General features: G+C 38.9%; 1 protein-coding gene across 1 annotated transcript in view; it reads right to left on the bottom strand.

Annotated features, from left to right (window-relative positions):
* Positions 1-16,947, bottom strand: part of Pif1 (Pif1 DNA helicase) — a 144,966-nt gene that overhangs the window by 2,427 nt on the left and 125,592 nt on the right. The window lies entirely within an intron of this gene.

Here is a 16,947-nt window from a genome sequence, read left to right as displayed (position 1 = left end):
ATAGGTTTGGTAGTGTACACGTTGTAAGATTATATTAAATTGCACAGTCCTTAATGTTTTTGTTTTGTTTGTGAAGATTGGGTTGGGGAATATTCATTGTAATGGTACCATCAGTCACAATTAACTTGGGGAATTTTCATTATAATGGCAGACTCTCACTCTCCACTTGCATTTTTACATCCTCAAAAAGACTGCCTTAATGGTTTTCCCAACTGAAATCAACATAGGTGATTAGAATGTCGCGATAAAAAGCAATGCTATCATATGAAATACTCGATCAAATGAAAAACCGCACATTATTTGACCACTTTTAACGAACAGTAGTACGCTGCCAAACTAACAGTCCAAAGTTCCAGAGCTGGAACAGCCAGGCCGCAGACAGTCGTGAACACACTTTTATTTCGGGGGTGGAGGGGGGGGGGGGGGTGGTGGAGAAGGGACGAAGAGTTGAGAGTCCCAGGGCAAAAACTAAAAGCTGTGCCCTTTTACTTATCTGTTTCCTTGGAGTACCCGAAGAGTTGGAAAAATCTCAATTCACTACACTGGCGGGGGGAAATTATCTGAATTGGAGGCAAATTTTTTCCTCCAAGCCACATGAAAAACTCCCTCCTAGCTGCTACTTTGGAATAAAATTAATGTAGAATTTAATGAAAGTGAAGAGGAAGAACGTTTTCTTAAGAAACAGCTGTTGAGTGCTTAGCCCCAAGGCTGGTTTGGACCTCAAGTGCTCTGCCATCAGCTGTCACCCACTGTGGGTGGGGGCGGTAGAATAACATCCACGGTAACCCCTGCCTGTTGTAGGAGGCGACTAAAAGGGGGCCCAGGGGCTCTGAACGTTTGAGCGTGGGTTGGGGACCACGGGGTCCTTAGCTGAGTCCTGGCACAGCTTTCACTTACGTGTGCCAGACTCCTCACTCTTATCTATCCTATCGACCTCCCTTGATCAACTCTTGTTCTTTTCCGACCCCAACGGAATTAGAGCACTCGAGGCCTAGGGAGCCTTTCATATTCATGCCTTTTGTGGTCTTTGTCTAATTTGCCGATACCTTCATTTTTTGAAGTGTCTGATACCTTCCATTTTTCTCTCTGATTAGTGTTATATAGAGGATGGTTGTCTAGTTGTACTTCCTCTTAAAAGCAATAATCACCACCACAACCACCCGCTGTCATAGGTGGCCCAGGCGTCACTGAAGATGGGTACTAGGGAAATGAGGAGTGGGGTGGTTTCCCATTGCTAATACATATCAGTCTGCTACGCCCACTGAAACGCCCGCACCAACCGACCCTACGAGCAACATTTTCACACCATTCATAAAAGGGACTGGCTGCATAAGAAATGGCACTACTAGCATCACTCATACCTTGGTCACTTTCATGTTGTCAAATGCAAGGATGAGACTGAGGCAGGTGAATGAAAGTAATAAATTTGTTCTAGCTTACACCAGAAGATATATTGCAATGTAAACACTATGTTTTGCCAACAAAGGCATTCTTTCAAAGTAATGATCGTATTTCACTCTCTCTCACATATCTAACACTAGTTCTCTTGCAAAAGGTGACTAATTATTATTATTATTATTATTATTATTATTATTATTATTATTATTATTATTATTGTGATGATCAAGACAGAGTGAGAAGCAGTTGGTGGAATATAGTAATACCAGTGAGAGCAATAATTGCAGCCAGTTTTGACAATGTGGATGGGGCCAGCAGCTAGTAAAACAATAGTGTTGGCAAATTGTTGAGGGTCAGAAGGTGGTAATTCCCAGTGATAAAAGGATGAAAGTTTTTTTTACAAGTTGCTTTACGTCGCACCGACACCAATAGGTTTTTTTTTTTTTGCTAGGGGCTTTACGTCGCACCGACACAGATAGGTCTTATGGCGACGATGGGATAGGAAAGGCCTAGGAGTTGGAAGGAAGCGGCCGTGGCTTTAATTAAGGTACAGCCCCAGCATTTGCCTGGTGTGAAAATGGGAAACCACGGAAAACCATCTTCAGGGCTGCCGATAGTGGGATTCGAACCTACTATCTCCCGGATGCAAGCTCACAGCCGCGCGCCTCTACGCGCACGGCCAACTCGCCCGGTACCAATAGGTCTTATAGCGACGATGGGACAGGAAGAGGCTAGGAGTGGGAAGGAAGCGGCCGTGGCCTTAATTAAAGTACAGCCTCAGCATTTGCCTGATGTGAAATGGGAAACCACGGAAAACCATCTTCAGGGCTGCCGAAAGTGGGGTTCGAACCCACTATCTCCCGAATACTGGATACTCGCCGCACTTAAGCGACTGCAGTTATCGAGCTCGGTAAGGATGAAAGTAATAGCTGAGCTATGTGAATGGATTTGACACTTGTTTATTTCTTTTCAATACACCAGGAAAAGTAAGAATTTACAAAGAGGCAGTGAAGAATGCCAAGAAAGAAAGCTTTCCAGGAGGAGGAAGAAAGAAAGGAAACTAGTCACGGAAGCTGAGTGGAATTCTTATAAAGCACTAACTCGTGTAAAACTAAGATATCCCAGACACATCTCAATGGATGTTTGGGAACATTACCTTACGTCTGTATAGCAGATACAAGACTTGTGCCCATCAGTAGTAAATGGATAAAATTGTCATCCCTCCAGAGAGGAGGTGATACTGGAAATACTAAGCCATTAAGACAAGAAAGCCCGTGAGTTTGATGAGATCCATAATGAACACATTAACATTGCTCGGGCTCCCTCATTTACTGCCATATACAGTGCCCGAGCGACGGTCGGGCTTGGTTTTCTTAACTAATAAATAATCGCTTGCTGGAAATATGTCCATGTCTCTTCCCGTAAACATGGATGACAGCATTACAGTACCACATACTGCTGCTAAATGGGAGCACTAACCTTCGCTGGATACAATACGATTGCTTGTTTTGAAGAATAGCGAGAATGTGTTCTGCACGCTTAGGTTACCTACTCATTGCTACAATGGCGTCATGGTGTGTTGACTCGCTCAATGACAGTGCTATAGAAACCCTAATAAACTGTAATTCAGGATCCGTCGGTTGTTCAGGTAAAGATACACACACAATTATAACGTCAATACAAAATATGAACAGAAATCCGCCAGTGGCATAAATTCCATACTTCAACTAGCCTGTAACTGAATTCTGACTCACAGTTTTGATATCGGTTAGCGATATTTGTGGTTAATGCATAAACTTTTACCATTTCGGTCTACTTTGGCACTAAGCAATTGATTTGTGATTTCCTTGGAATATTATTATTATTATTATTATTATTATTATTATTTTGAAAATTTATATTTTAATTTCAATTGATACGTGGCAGTTGACTCTTTTATGTTTAACGCATAACCCCTTTTACAATTCCGTTCTAGTTTGGCACTTAATCAATTAAGACATGATTTACTTGGAATATTATTTTTATTATTTCAAAAATTTATATTTTTATTTCCCATCTTTAGAACTTAGTCACATATGTTAACTCCCAAATACGAACCACCCAGATCCGATTTCATATTGCTCGGGACATAATAACAGTATTTGAACCCGCAACCTTATTTTCGTACTGTCGTTAATTCATGGAGACCATGTCCTCCTAAGACAAATCTCAAATCCCATAACACCTCGCAGTTGGGCAACTACATCCAATCTCTACAAGTGGTAAATTATTCTTTCCATTTTTGTTTTGAAGTCCATTTTTTCACTGGAACTCTTCAAACATTTAATTCATTAAACCTCGGTGCGTGGACTCCCTTCTGCCACTCATAACACCGGTCTCGGCATACGACCTCAATGTCGGCCTTAAGATCCATCTATTTCTTCATCAACATCAGTACAATTCACTTTCATCTCGTGCTGGATTTCCGTCCCACACGACTTCCGATCTCAAAAATCGGCTCAAACCACTCTGGGCTTTCAACATATCGTGACCACCCTATACATGTGCTTCTATCACTTCTAAACAAAGATTTATGATTATTATGGAGTCCAAAAAAACGTTAAATCAACAATTAAGGTTAAATCATATTTACTGCCCGAATCAAAATATTCACGACACATGTTATCTCCCCATTGAAATTATTTGCAATTATTCCATCAACTTAGGCCCGTGCCATTATTCACAAAGCTTTGCAATAAACACGCATTTACATATTACCCATGTTCATTTATCACTCCGATACTTCTACTGATTATTATGTTTCTGTCCACTGGCGAAACTTCGCTGCACGAATAATCATTGATATTTACAGACAATTCAATGGACTTCATTCCGTCCCACAAAGAAAAATCACTCGGCAACCCTCTATCTCTGGATACTCTTACAACATGCCTTAATATCTCTAAAGTTTCCGATGACGGAAAACACATTTGAGCACTTATAAAATGAATATTAATCTTATCTTTATGTGAAACATGCTCCATATAATTTCAAACAATTCAAGCACTTGAATAAACAAATCAACCCTACTCTACTCTATTAAATAATCAAAATTATGATGAGTGCTTGATCTAATTATGTACATATTAATTTGTCCCTTTGTCTATCTATCTTTGAATTTATATGAGCCGGAAACGGCTCATTTCACAATCAAGTTACCATAATGAAGGAATATGATTTCCTCCCGTTAACGATAGCAATCTACAATAAATTTAAACACACTAATATTTAACTGAAACTTGACATTCCTGGCCTTTTATCTAGCCCACTTAATCTAAATATACATTCTTCGTTCCTCTACCGGACACTAGGTACATGGGATACCTCGGGATCCCCTTCTACAACGGCCCGGGCGCCCACTCGAATTCCCGTCGCGTGTTCACGCAGCTGACCAGGTATCAGTTGATGATTGACTGTTTACTGGGTGAAATACGTCGAACACCCGTGATCGTTCTCACGCCACATACTTTCTAATTTCTTTTTGTAGAATTTCACACTCCTATCCGTAGGTTTTAATATACTTTTTTCGGTAAATATTGGAACTCTTCTTGCTAGTAGACTGTTCAAGACTGTAATATGAACTACTACTCATCACGAATCACTGTGTAACGTAACATTCTAACACTTCGAACACTACTCCACGAGTAAATATACATATGCTCCCTGGCATAGTAACGGCACGGAATATTCACAAGTCAGTTACGCACCCCTGGCGTGGTAAACAGCTCGGACACATTATCAGAAGTACGTCCGTCTCCACGACCCTATATTTATATTCGACTCCCCTCTCCTCCGAGTTCACGGGAGGTCATCTTAGGGCATGCAGTTCCGATATCCTCATCCAACTATTTGCGCCTTTGCCAGTGGCTTAAATATGGGATCCAATGATGTAATTATGTTCTCAAAGGCTCTATGCCAATTCTCAACTAATATCATTCGCTGGTAATTGATATAATTGCGAATTTAGCTCTTGTATCCCGGCCTGGGATTTCACGCTCTTTTACTGCGTCCTTTGCCTGCAGCCAATCAATGGATAGCATTAATGAATTTTCAGAATTACGCCAATCAATCTCCCTCAGTTAGTGACTTTTAATAACTATTATTATTTGGTTAGGCTTCGAAAATTCACCTTATCTCGAATCTGTAACTCACTCCTTTCTATAAATTTAATCCGTGGAGTTAATGTTGCTGGTTCTTCTTACAATACGAAGTTGTCGTGCCTGCCTCCCGGCCTATGAATTTAACGATTGGTCCAAGCTCTCGCAGGACAGAGAAGTTTCATTTTTTTTTTTTCGTCAAGTGCCAACCTTGCGCTCAGCTCCTGCTAGTAACTTGGAGCTCCTTTGACATCTTTTCTAAGAATTTTGCACACGGATCTTGTGGGGTTGCCACAGCAAATTTCGCTCGCGGCGATGAATGTTTCCACTAACTTGTCAACAATTCTCGCCTCTCTCTTTCCCCTTCATCACCATTTCTGAGAATTCTAATTCTGCCGGCCCTTGTATTTCTTAATCTTAGTGGAGACAACAGTCTGTGGCAGGTTGCACAATATGATCTCGCCCTAGCCTGTACTTACAGTAAGATATTCTTTCTTCTGAAAATGAAATGTATATTCCTGAATAATTAATTACAATTGCATTTTCTCTTGACTCGGCGTTGATATGGACTTCGCAACAAAAATACATATTCATGAATATCGGTGTTACCATAGCCGGTATGGTAAAAATGTATAAGACATAAATGGTCGGAAATTTAATTCTATATAACTTTGGTTATGTAGTATTTATCGATATGACCACTAATAATATAAATATTTGAGAATTACATTTTAGGCCTTCCACTAAACTACCATTTCACTCAGGGTGAATTAAAAGCTTTATAGTCTAGATTGCAGTGGCTCATTCTCCGACTTTGCATACCAATTTCCAATGAGATAGGACCACTAATAATGCAAATATTTAAGAATTATTTTTAGGCCTTCCCCTAAACTACCATTTCACTCAGTGCGAATAAAATTATTGATAGATTAGATTGTAGCGACTTATTGCCTGACCTTTCATACCAATTTTTATTAAGATAGAACCACTAATACCATAAATAATTGAAAATTAACTTTTTAGCCTTCCCCTAAACTACCATTTCCATCAGTGTGAATAAAATTATTTATGGCCTAGATTGTAGCGACGTATTCTCCTACTTTGCATACCAATTTTCATTAAGTTCGCTTTAGCCGTTTTCTAGTGATGCGTGTACATACATACAGACAGACAAATTACGGAAAAGTAAAAAGTGCATTTCCTTGTTACTATGGACATGAGATACAGAAATACCATTCTTTTCACATTCTGAGCAATGTACAGACAAAACTCATATTTTATATATATATAGATTATAATTGTTATTTTTAATGATTAATATTATCTAGCCTATCTACATCACATAACAATAGCTCTAAATCATACTTGCACTCATACACACTAACATTCATATAAGCTGATCACGTATTTAAGAGGAAATCTCGACAAGACTGTTTAAATGAGACTATTGAAGTGCTATTACGTATACTGACAGGTAGTGTGTTCCATAGCCTTGCCCCAGACACTAGGAAAGAGTGGCTGTATACGGTTGAGTGATTAACTGGTATCATAAGAGTAGAAGTCGATCTGGTATTATGTCCATGGATAGATAAGAGGAAGTTAAAATGTGAGGATAGGTATTCAGGTGTAGATTCGTTCAGAAGTTGAAAAATTAGTGTCGCCGTATGTAAATTTCTTAGTTGACCGATTTTCAGTCAGGATAGCTTCTCATAATAAGGGGAAATGTGTCTCCTAAAGTTCAAAGAAAATATAAATCGTATGCAAGAGTTCAATGCCCTTTGAAGTTTCATAGTTTCTTCTGCAGTTACATCGGTTAATACGACATCACAGTAATAAATTGGAAAAATGAGAGTTTGAATAAGTTTTATTTTCATGCTCATGCTGTGTTGAAGAATGGATTGTTTCATTTTTAGGGGGTGAAGAGAAGCATATACCATTCTGCAGACACTTGTTATATGGTCATTCCAGTTTAATGTGTCATTCATGACAACGCCTAAGTTTCTTACAGACTTCTGAAAAGGTATAGCTTCACCACAGAGCATGAGATCAGGCTGTTGTGTGATGTTTAGCGTATTTAAAAGCCTAGATTGTCCTATTATGATTGCTTGCGTTTTCTTTGGGTTTATTAATATGCAGTTCTCTTCAGCATACGAGCTAACTGAATTTAAAGTAGATTCTGGTCTGAAATATTTCTTCTTCTCCCCACCCCACCCTTACAATTATCTGGGGTCAGCACTTTGCTTGAATTTAGCCCATTTTACAACTGGATGCTTTTTCTAATGCCAACCCTATGTAGAAGGATGTATTTGCCATTGTGTAGTTCTGTGATGCTTTGTAATGTGATGTGTTGTACGTAAATTAAAATGTAGATTAAGATGAACACAGACATCTAGCCCCCAAACTAGAGGAATTAACCAGACAAAGTTAAAATCCCTAACCCAGCTGGGAATAGAAGCTAAAGCCCTCTGAACTGAAAGCTACTATACTGATCATTCGGTCAAAGAGCTGGATCGCCTGGAAATCTCTCTATAAACTATTATAACAGTATTTGAGTAAGAATGGCCAAATTTTATGGTGAAATAATTATACAAATAAAACCATGCTATCATAGCTAAGAAATTCATAATGCAACAGGCACAGGTATTTTCTAATTCACAGAATATATTTTATTATTGTTTATTTTTCATAATACTTCGTATTTCCATGAAGAAGATTAAAGAATGGCTAAGGAGTTCATTCACCTTGTATTTAAAAGACCACTGAGCTGACTAAGAAACTGGATTTAAATTTTGTGCTCCATAAGTTCAAAGCTCTGCTCTGCACTAAGGTGCACATCAAAACATGGGGATCACAGAGTTGAAATATTCACAAGCATGCTTTTTAATTTAGCTTGGAGGGGATTTGTACTTGCCAGTAACACCACTTCCAAAAGAGGATTTGGTGTAGTAAACTTCAAAAATACAGTACAAGTCTGTTACAGCGAGAATTCATAACAGCGAAAAATTTACTCGCTATATTGGATTGTCGTTATACCTGATTTTTGTATGAAAGTCGGAAAAACTCCCATACTCATTAAAATCGGTATGAAACGGCTATCAGTTTGTTCAAAACTTGCGTTTCCGCCGATGATATCCACACTATGGGCATTAAAAAAAAAAAAAAGCTATTTGTTCGGGGCGTCTACCTATAGAGATCTTTTGCCCCTACTTGCACCATGTGATATGAACCTGCGTGTAGATGGAATGGAGGAAGTGTAGAGTGTTGAATGCGAGGAAAGGAACATTAAGGAAGACTCAAACACCCAGTCTCCAGGCCAAGGATATTAATAATTTACAATTAAAAACCCGACCCAGCCGGGAATCGAACCCGGGGCCGCCGGGTGACAGGTACCGTATTTCTCTGAATCCAAGACAAGCCCCACTTTTTCCTTCAAAAAATGTAAATCAGGCTCAAAAAGTGCTTTGTAAAATCATATGAATGCCTTTGTTGTTCAGTACGCATTTTTAGATGCCAAACACTGGCTTTCGTTATGTCTTTTTTTTTTTTTTTGAGGCTGTACAATTATTCTTTATTTCCGCGGGTTTAATGACCACTAACTTAAAATTGCCATCATAATACTGAAGAGAACCCGTTGAAAATTTGCTGGCAATACCTATTCCGTGCGTCTCTACAATACGGCGATCCATCAGGAAAATATTCTTGCTGTCTATAAAACTGTTACTCAGCATCAGATATAACCGGCTACCGCTACACGCACGTCTCGCTTGCCGGGTTTGGCCAACTTCAGTGGCTGGCGATGTATAGGCCTAATCACAGATGTTGAAGGTCAACGAACGAGTTTATTGCACCATGGTATGGCCATTCTGCCCTTGAGCTTTTCGTGCACATACCTCACAATTTCATCTTCGACTTCTTTAAAGTGTCCTTGTTGTGGACCAGTCAATGAATTTTTTGTACAGTACGCATTTTTCAGCTATCTTTGTCTTCACTCTAACGTCAAATATTGGCCTTAGTTAGTCCTATACCATATTTTCTTGTGGCTCCACAATTGTTCTACATTTCTGAGTGTTTAATAACCATTAACTTAAAATTGGCGTCATAATATCAACGAGAACCCGTTGATAATTTGCTGGCAATACCGGTTCCAAGTATCTTTACAATACGACTATCCATCTCGAAAATGTTCCTGCTGTCTATTAAACTTAATTTTACTAAGCGTCAGGTACAGTAGACGCGTTATAACTCTACCACTGAGCAGCCGTGGCCTTTCTAAGAATTTGAAGGCTCGCACGTTTTGATGCCATTCAGCAGATCTGAGAAATGTTTTTGTAGAGGCTAATAGAACGTAATTCTCTCTTCACTAGGTATTTCCCGAGAACCAGTGACGTTACTGAACAACCGGTTGTCGCGGCTAGCAATGTATAATAAAGAGGCGGTCGTTTATTTTAGAGTTTTTTGTGTGCTTGCGCGTGCAGGGGTGAAAAGAAGCAGCGTAGTTACTGCGGTAGTTGCCAGTGGTATTCATTACTGTCAGGCCGCGAATGCAAGACAAACCTTTTTGCATTAGATTCTGAGAAAAAAGACGTCGTTTTGGATTCGGAAAAATATGGTATCACTCCAGAGGCTTATGTGGCAAACATTTCAGTTTTCTTCTTCAAACAGCATCACCTAACCTAACCGTATATTGTCCCATTCAAATTTGGCCTACAAAAAGTATTTATTGTGTCTGCATATACAAGGTTATTATTTCATTAGCATGGGTGACATTTTTCCAATCCTGTGTTGTAGAGATGTTCTCATTTGTACAGAACTGTTCCTACCAGCGAGGGAGCAGAGTATTGATTTTTTTTAATCGAGCTATCTGCTGTCCCTCGTGACCCACTGAGAGTAGTCAAGGTCGCCCCGATCTGAATTACGCATGTCTAAGTCTTCAAATGAAAGGTACTTTTGAGAATTGTAATGGCCTATCAGGTGCAAGACGACGGCCAATTATGAACCACTGTGGTGACACACCCTCATTGTGAAGTGCTTAAATACCCCAGTTTTCGGAAGGAAAATGTAAATAATTCTCGTACTCTTACTTACAGACTTTTCTCACGCTCTTACTTGCTGCTGCTTTTGCCGAGCTCTGATTTATGACACAGATACCCCGTCATTGGACTTAAAATAGTTTTATTCGGCAGTGCAAATCAACTACCTTCATTAACACGTTAGTCAACGAGTCTGGCAGATTTTCACAGGCAAAGTTATGTGTCATTCATCTTTAAAACTCATTGTGTGTGTGTGTGTGTGTGTGCGCGCGCTCGCAGAATATCTTTTAAAATTGCTTGTTAGTTTCAGCCTCTACTGTGTTAGAAGAAAGAAGATCGCCACATGTTTATTCGAGTGCGTCAAGATGTTTCTACACTTTGAAGAGAAGACCTACCACAACTCTGCATTGAACATCACAGCTACAATGGTGTGTTAAAATATAGACGACTTCTGACATGGGGAGATAGCGGCGGGAGCAGATAATCCACTACATGTAATCCAGAGATTCCAGATCACCGGCAGAGATCCAGTTTCATCATTCATTTAAGTACCATTTCTTCTAATGTTTATCTGTTCATCTTTGTAGAAATAATGCTTACTTATTCATTAGTGGTAATATTTCTTCTAGTCTTGCAGTAGTCTTCAATATTTTCATCCTTCTTTCACATGGGATATGGTAGTATTGTCATGTGTGTGTGAGAATGGCTAGAACATGCGTGTGTCTTCTAAGATTATTCTAACTGTCCCATTTAATAGTCTAGTGTGATTTAAAAATCATTGTCCTCATCGATAATTAATAATTTAATTTGAAATTTTTTCGGAAGTCGTGTGGGACAGATTTACGGCATGTTTGTTACGCCGGATTTCTATATAAAAATTTCTTCTTGTATGATTTTAAGGTGTGTTAGTGTCATCTGGCATATTGTTGAACCCTAGTTTATGCAAATTTGAGATCCAGCACATCTAATAATAATAATAATAATAATAATAATAATAATAATAATAATAATAATAAAAATAATAATAAATTTTCACCTCGGGTTAAATGAATGAATAAGGGTCATGAGTTTAAATATTACTTGATCTTGTGTGTAAGATGTTAATGTGTGCTCAATTAGGATGAATATGAGCCTGGAATATGGCAGAATCTTGACGGATCATTTATTGTATTTTATTGACTTGTGAATGGATCATTTACTGTATTTTTATTGACTTGTGAATTCATTTATTGAAATTATTTGAAGAATACGTGTGGGATAAGATGTAATTTCTTCAAGTGATGGACATGGAGTTGAGTAATAATAATGTTGTGACTCATGAACCATGAAAGCGAATGCTAATATTTGACCTGTACCATGTGCATTTCTGTAGATGACAATTTTTCCAGATATCAACTGCTGATATTATCGTGACCAACGTTGTAAAATTTTATCATCTTTTATCATCCAGACTTCATCACATTTCTGAGACATGTGAATGGACTTAGCTTTACCCGATACCGTCAGAGAGAATTCAAATGCCTAGGATAAAAGTCAAAATATAATATTCAAATTCTAGAATTCGTTGTAAATAATGTAAATAATTCTCGTGTGCCTTAGTGTGAATGCTGTGTGTGTGGTAGTAATTTCAGTGAATTGTGATATGTTTGTTTTGACTATGGTTGTGACCCGGACACGTGTTCGCTACGTTGGGTCCTAATTATCAGCATCGTTGTTTGAGCTGATTTAACCTTTTGAGAGTTGAACCTTTAGTAAATTTTATTTTGAAATTACGTTGAGAAAAGTTCATACAGTAATGAATAAGAAAGAATTATTTCAGTGGACGAGACTCACTATTATTGTAAAGCTTACAATGCTAAAAATGTCAGATGTTAAAGATTGACATGTTTTGTTCAATCGAATATTAAAGAAAGTTTCATAGTAATAATTATTATACAAGCACAAATTTTTGAAATTAAGTCAGATAGAGACTTCTTTGAGTAATGTTTCCGATAACAATTTTGTTTATTTTTCCAATTTAATGGAAATGTTTAATTCAGTTCTCTAAAGGAGTAAAGTTTTCGTTTGAGGAAATTAATGTTAACACAAGTGGATCTGATATTTTAGACGCTTAAAACTAGCATGAGATAGACAGCTTTTGAGATTGAATTGTTTTTAACATGTAAATATTAACGACACTGCAAGAGGAGATCCTCGTATAGAAAGTTTACTTTTTTCTTGTTTCGTTAGAAGTAGGCTAATATCCATCTGTATATTTGCAGAATTATTGACATCAAAGCTATTTGGAGGAATTAAATGCTGTATTTGAATGAACCGGCAGAGAAGAACCAAAAATTTGATTTTCCGTCAAGATTTGTTTAAATTTAATTTGTTATTGTTTAAGTGCTAGTTGATAATAAATGTCAGGAACCTGTTGTTTGATACTTTTGTATTATAGTCACTAGTCCTTGTCTCTTTCCCTGCCCTCAAAATAAGCAAAGCCAGACAACGAACGGTCCACCCGTTAGACTCTCGTTCTCCGGCTGAGCATGCCCGGTAAAGAAGGGACAATATGTATCATGAAAACATATTTGAAACCCATGTAGAGAAATTTACATGTGAATAGCCATTCCAAAATTTAACTAGACACAAGAAAATTCAGTCGAACCTGTCCTAACGGACACCCTTATTCAGCGGACACCTGCCTATACGGACAATTTTCCTCGGAACCGATTTTATTTTACACAAGACAAGTGTTAAACTGGCCTCATTTAAGCGGACACCTCGAACTCCGGACAGCGGACATCGCCATTTGTCCCGTCCACTTCACTTAAGCGGACACTTTACACGTTGCAGGACAATTTATTACGCCGGACCACATGTCATCCTTTCTTTTAAAATCATTCTTCAGACATAAGGAAATCCCTTTTGAATGTTTGTACTATTTCAAGTGCGAGGGGAGAGAGTGTACATCGGAATGCAGTTCTACCTAGTGGTGTATAGGCCTATTCTGAGAATTCTAATTGCCCAGAAATGCTCCCAGAGACTGCTGACTCACAAGTTACCTGGAGATTTTTGTCCCTTCTTGCATCATTCTATTCATAACTCGGATTGTCGCTAATAAGGTCGAGCTCAGGTATAGTTGGGGACAAATCATGACGACCTCGCCTCACACCACTACTTTCCAGCGGCAGCTCGGTGTCTATTAGCGACTTACAGGATTTACTACCTCTACTGCAGCCAGAGTTGCCAAATCGGCTACTGCACTCTACATGAAGAAGAGAGTGAGGAAGAAAGTGGTTTGGCAGCCTCTCCAAAACAAACAAGGATCACTTAGAACTCGTTAACTCAGCAGGGTGCGGGGTGTGATTGACTACTGGCTTCCAGCTCGCTTCTAGGAACTGAGGTCGTCATGTTTTGTCCCCAACTATAGTCAACTTGAGAAGGGAAAGACAGTACAATACAGTACAGTACAGGCGCTAATTAGTGATACAGAAATACCGTAGCAGTTCAGTTGTCTGTTAAACATGACTAACAAGGGACGATCGTGTTTAGATCTCGAGGCAAGAAGAAATGTAATTATAGAAAGTGACAAGGGACTTCTGTGATGTAGTGGTTAGTGTGATCAGCTGCCACGCTGGAGGTCCGGGTTCGATTCCCGGCTCTGCCACGAAATTTGAAAAGTGGTATGAGGGCTGGAACGGGGTCCACTCACCCTCGGGAGGTCAACTGAGTAGAGGTGGGTTCGAATCCCACCTCAGCCATCCTGGAAGTGGTTTTCCATGGTTTCCCACTTCTCCTCCAGGCAAATGCCGGGATGGTACCTAACTTAAGGCCACGGCCGCTTCCTTCCCTCTTCCTTGCCTGTCCCATCCAAACTTCCCATCCCTCCACTAGGCCCCTGTTCAGCATAGCAGGTGAGGCCGCCTGGGCGAGTTACTGGTCATTCTCCCCAGTTGTATCCTCCGACCCAAAGTCTGAAGCTCCAGGACACTGCCCTTGAGGCGGTAGAGGTGGGACCCCTCGCTGAGTCCGAGGGAAAAACCGACACTGGAGGGTAAACAGGTTACGAACGACAAGGGACTTTCAGTGAGAAAGCTTGCCAAAAAATTCAACTGCGGGAAAACTCAAATAAACACTATTGTGAAGAATAGAACTGAATATCGCAGTTAAGAAAACGTGTGCTAAATTTACACAGACGAAGCTTCACGATTACTTCACGAAGCTGTAATGCTTGTAAATGATGTAAAATCACTTATAATAACTCAGAATAACACAGAAATGACTTAGAATAATAAAAAAGATATGTATGCTTATATTTAAGGTGGATGTTCTTTGCCGTTAAAATGTTCGATTATTTTTACAAACTTATTTTAGCGGACACCTCTCGTAACGGACATTTTTCCTCGGAACTGACGGTGTCCGCCGAAGGGAGGTTCGACTGTATGAACTATACTCTGAAATCAGTGATGTACCCTGCCATATCTTGAGGTGTATCACTTTCTTACTTAATTTCAGTAAGTTAAATAACATTAAAATTAAGCGATCATTTACTTCAGCCTTTATTTTTAATGAGTCGACAACTGCTGTAGTATAGAAATATTTAAAATAGTTATATTTGAATCAGCCTTGTCAATACACTTATTAATGGAAGAAAATTATTTCTTTAGAGAACAGCAGTCGACGGGTATTACTAATCGACTCCAACATCGCCCTTGAATGTCTACGAGAGAGCTCGCAAATGCACATAGTGAGAAAACTATACCATGCCGAAGATGATCGATCGCATTTTGTGGCAAACGTTTCAGTTTTCTTATTCAAACAGCGTCACCTATCCTAACCTAACCATACTATACGTATGATGAAAACAAGCTTCAAGTGCCAGTAGAGAAATTATAATCTTCTCACTATAAATTCACACGTTATAGCCTTTTCGTAATTTAACCAGATGTGAGAAAATATAAACTAATCTCTGAAATCAATTATGCACTCTGCCATATCTCATTCTTACTTAATTGCAGAATTTTGCATTAAAATTAAGCGATTGTTTAGTCAGCCTTTATTTTTAACGAGTAAACAACTGTTATCGTTGGGGTTCGGAAGTTTAAGACCTAAAGAAGTACAAAATATGCAAGCAAATATGCCCTAAAAACTAGCTAAATATGACCTAAAAACTATAAAAGATGACCTAAAAAACTATAAAATATGACATGAATTTTTGGGAAACATACAGTAAATGTCTTAAGTGCCAAAACGTGATCAGTAATAATACACCAGACACATTTAATCATACAAACTGACAGAGAGCTGCAGTACATTAAAATTTTCAACATTCATTCAGTATCACAGCCTTGAAATGCAGTTCTTGCTTGGTTTTCCTAAAAAAAAAAAGTAATAGCATGCTTTATGATAGCTGTCAACGTAAGTTAGAAGACACTGCCCCTAACAGGAAGTTTATTGAGTTCATAATCGTACATACCTCTTAATCTTCTTCTTTGCCAGCATTGCACATCACGACTATGTGCATTCTCAGGCTGTCGAAAAGAAATCTCCTCGCTCAGTATTTTTTTGTACTGGGAGAAGCTCTTTTCTATGTCACATGATGTCACAGAAGCGTATTTAAACATAGTCAGTTCACTGCTGCTTAGCTGCAGGTCGTTTTCGCCTAAACCCGATCCATTACCCTCCAAAAATGGTATCAATTCTGCACATTGTTGCATATCCTTCATTTGCACTCAGCACCTTACTAAGTTTGTTCTTCAGTGCAACTGACACTGTACCTCTTGCTTGTTCTACTTTGGATACCATGTCATTTACTATTCCCAAACACTCACATAATTCTAAACCAGCAGTTTCTAGGCGAGAGATAGTTTTTGATAGATCTCTATAATTTGAAGAAATATATACTAATTATCCTGACAAATCATTGGAAAACAGTTCCTGTGCGATTTTTATTGATGATGCCTCACTACTGTCAGAAGTAGAAACAATTTCTTGCAAAGTTTCGTAGTGTTCACAGTTCCCCATTGGGTGAGTACTGGCTGAGGAGGAAGAGGAAGCGAAGGCGCGTGATCTTTGAATTTTGCCACCCTCAGTGGAGCCTTCACAAATATTTTCTTGACGTTTGATATTAACCGGTCAACATCAGGAAAATTCTGCCGTATTTCTTCAGCAACTCTGTGCAATCCGTGAGCAAGACACGTTAAATGGACCATTTTTGGGTAAAGTACCTTAAGTCCCCTTGCTGCTTTCACCATGTACGGTGCAGCATCGTTTAGTAACAGCAAGATTCGTTCTCGCTTAACTTCACCATCCCACAAAAGCTTCATGCTATTGTCAAAAAGCATTGCAATTGTGGAATAGTTAGCTGCATCTAGAACCTCCGAATGAAGTAAATATACATC

This window comes from Anabrus simplex, chromosome 1 (assembly GCF_040414725.1).
Source record: "Anabrus simplex isolate iqAnaSimp1 chromosome 1, ASM4041472v1, whole genome shotgun sequence".
NCBI classification, from domain to species: domain Eukaryota; kingdom Metazoa; phylum Arthropoda; class Insecta; order Orthoptera; family Tettigoniidae; genus Anabrus; species Anabrus simplex.
Note: the sequence above shows the minus strand (reverse complement) of the source record. Positions and strands in the feature narration are given on the sequence as shown.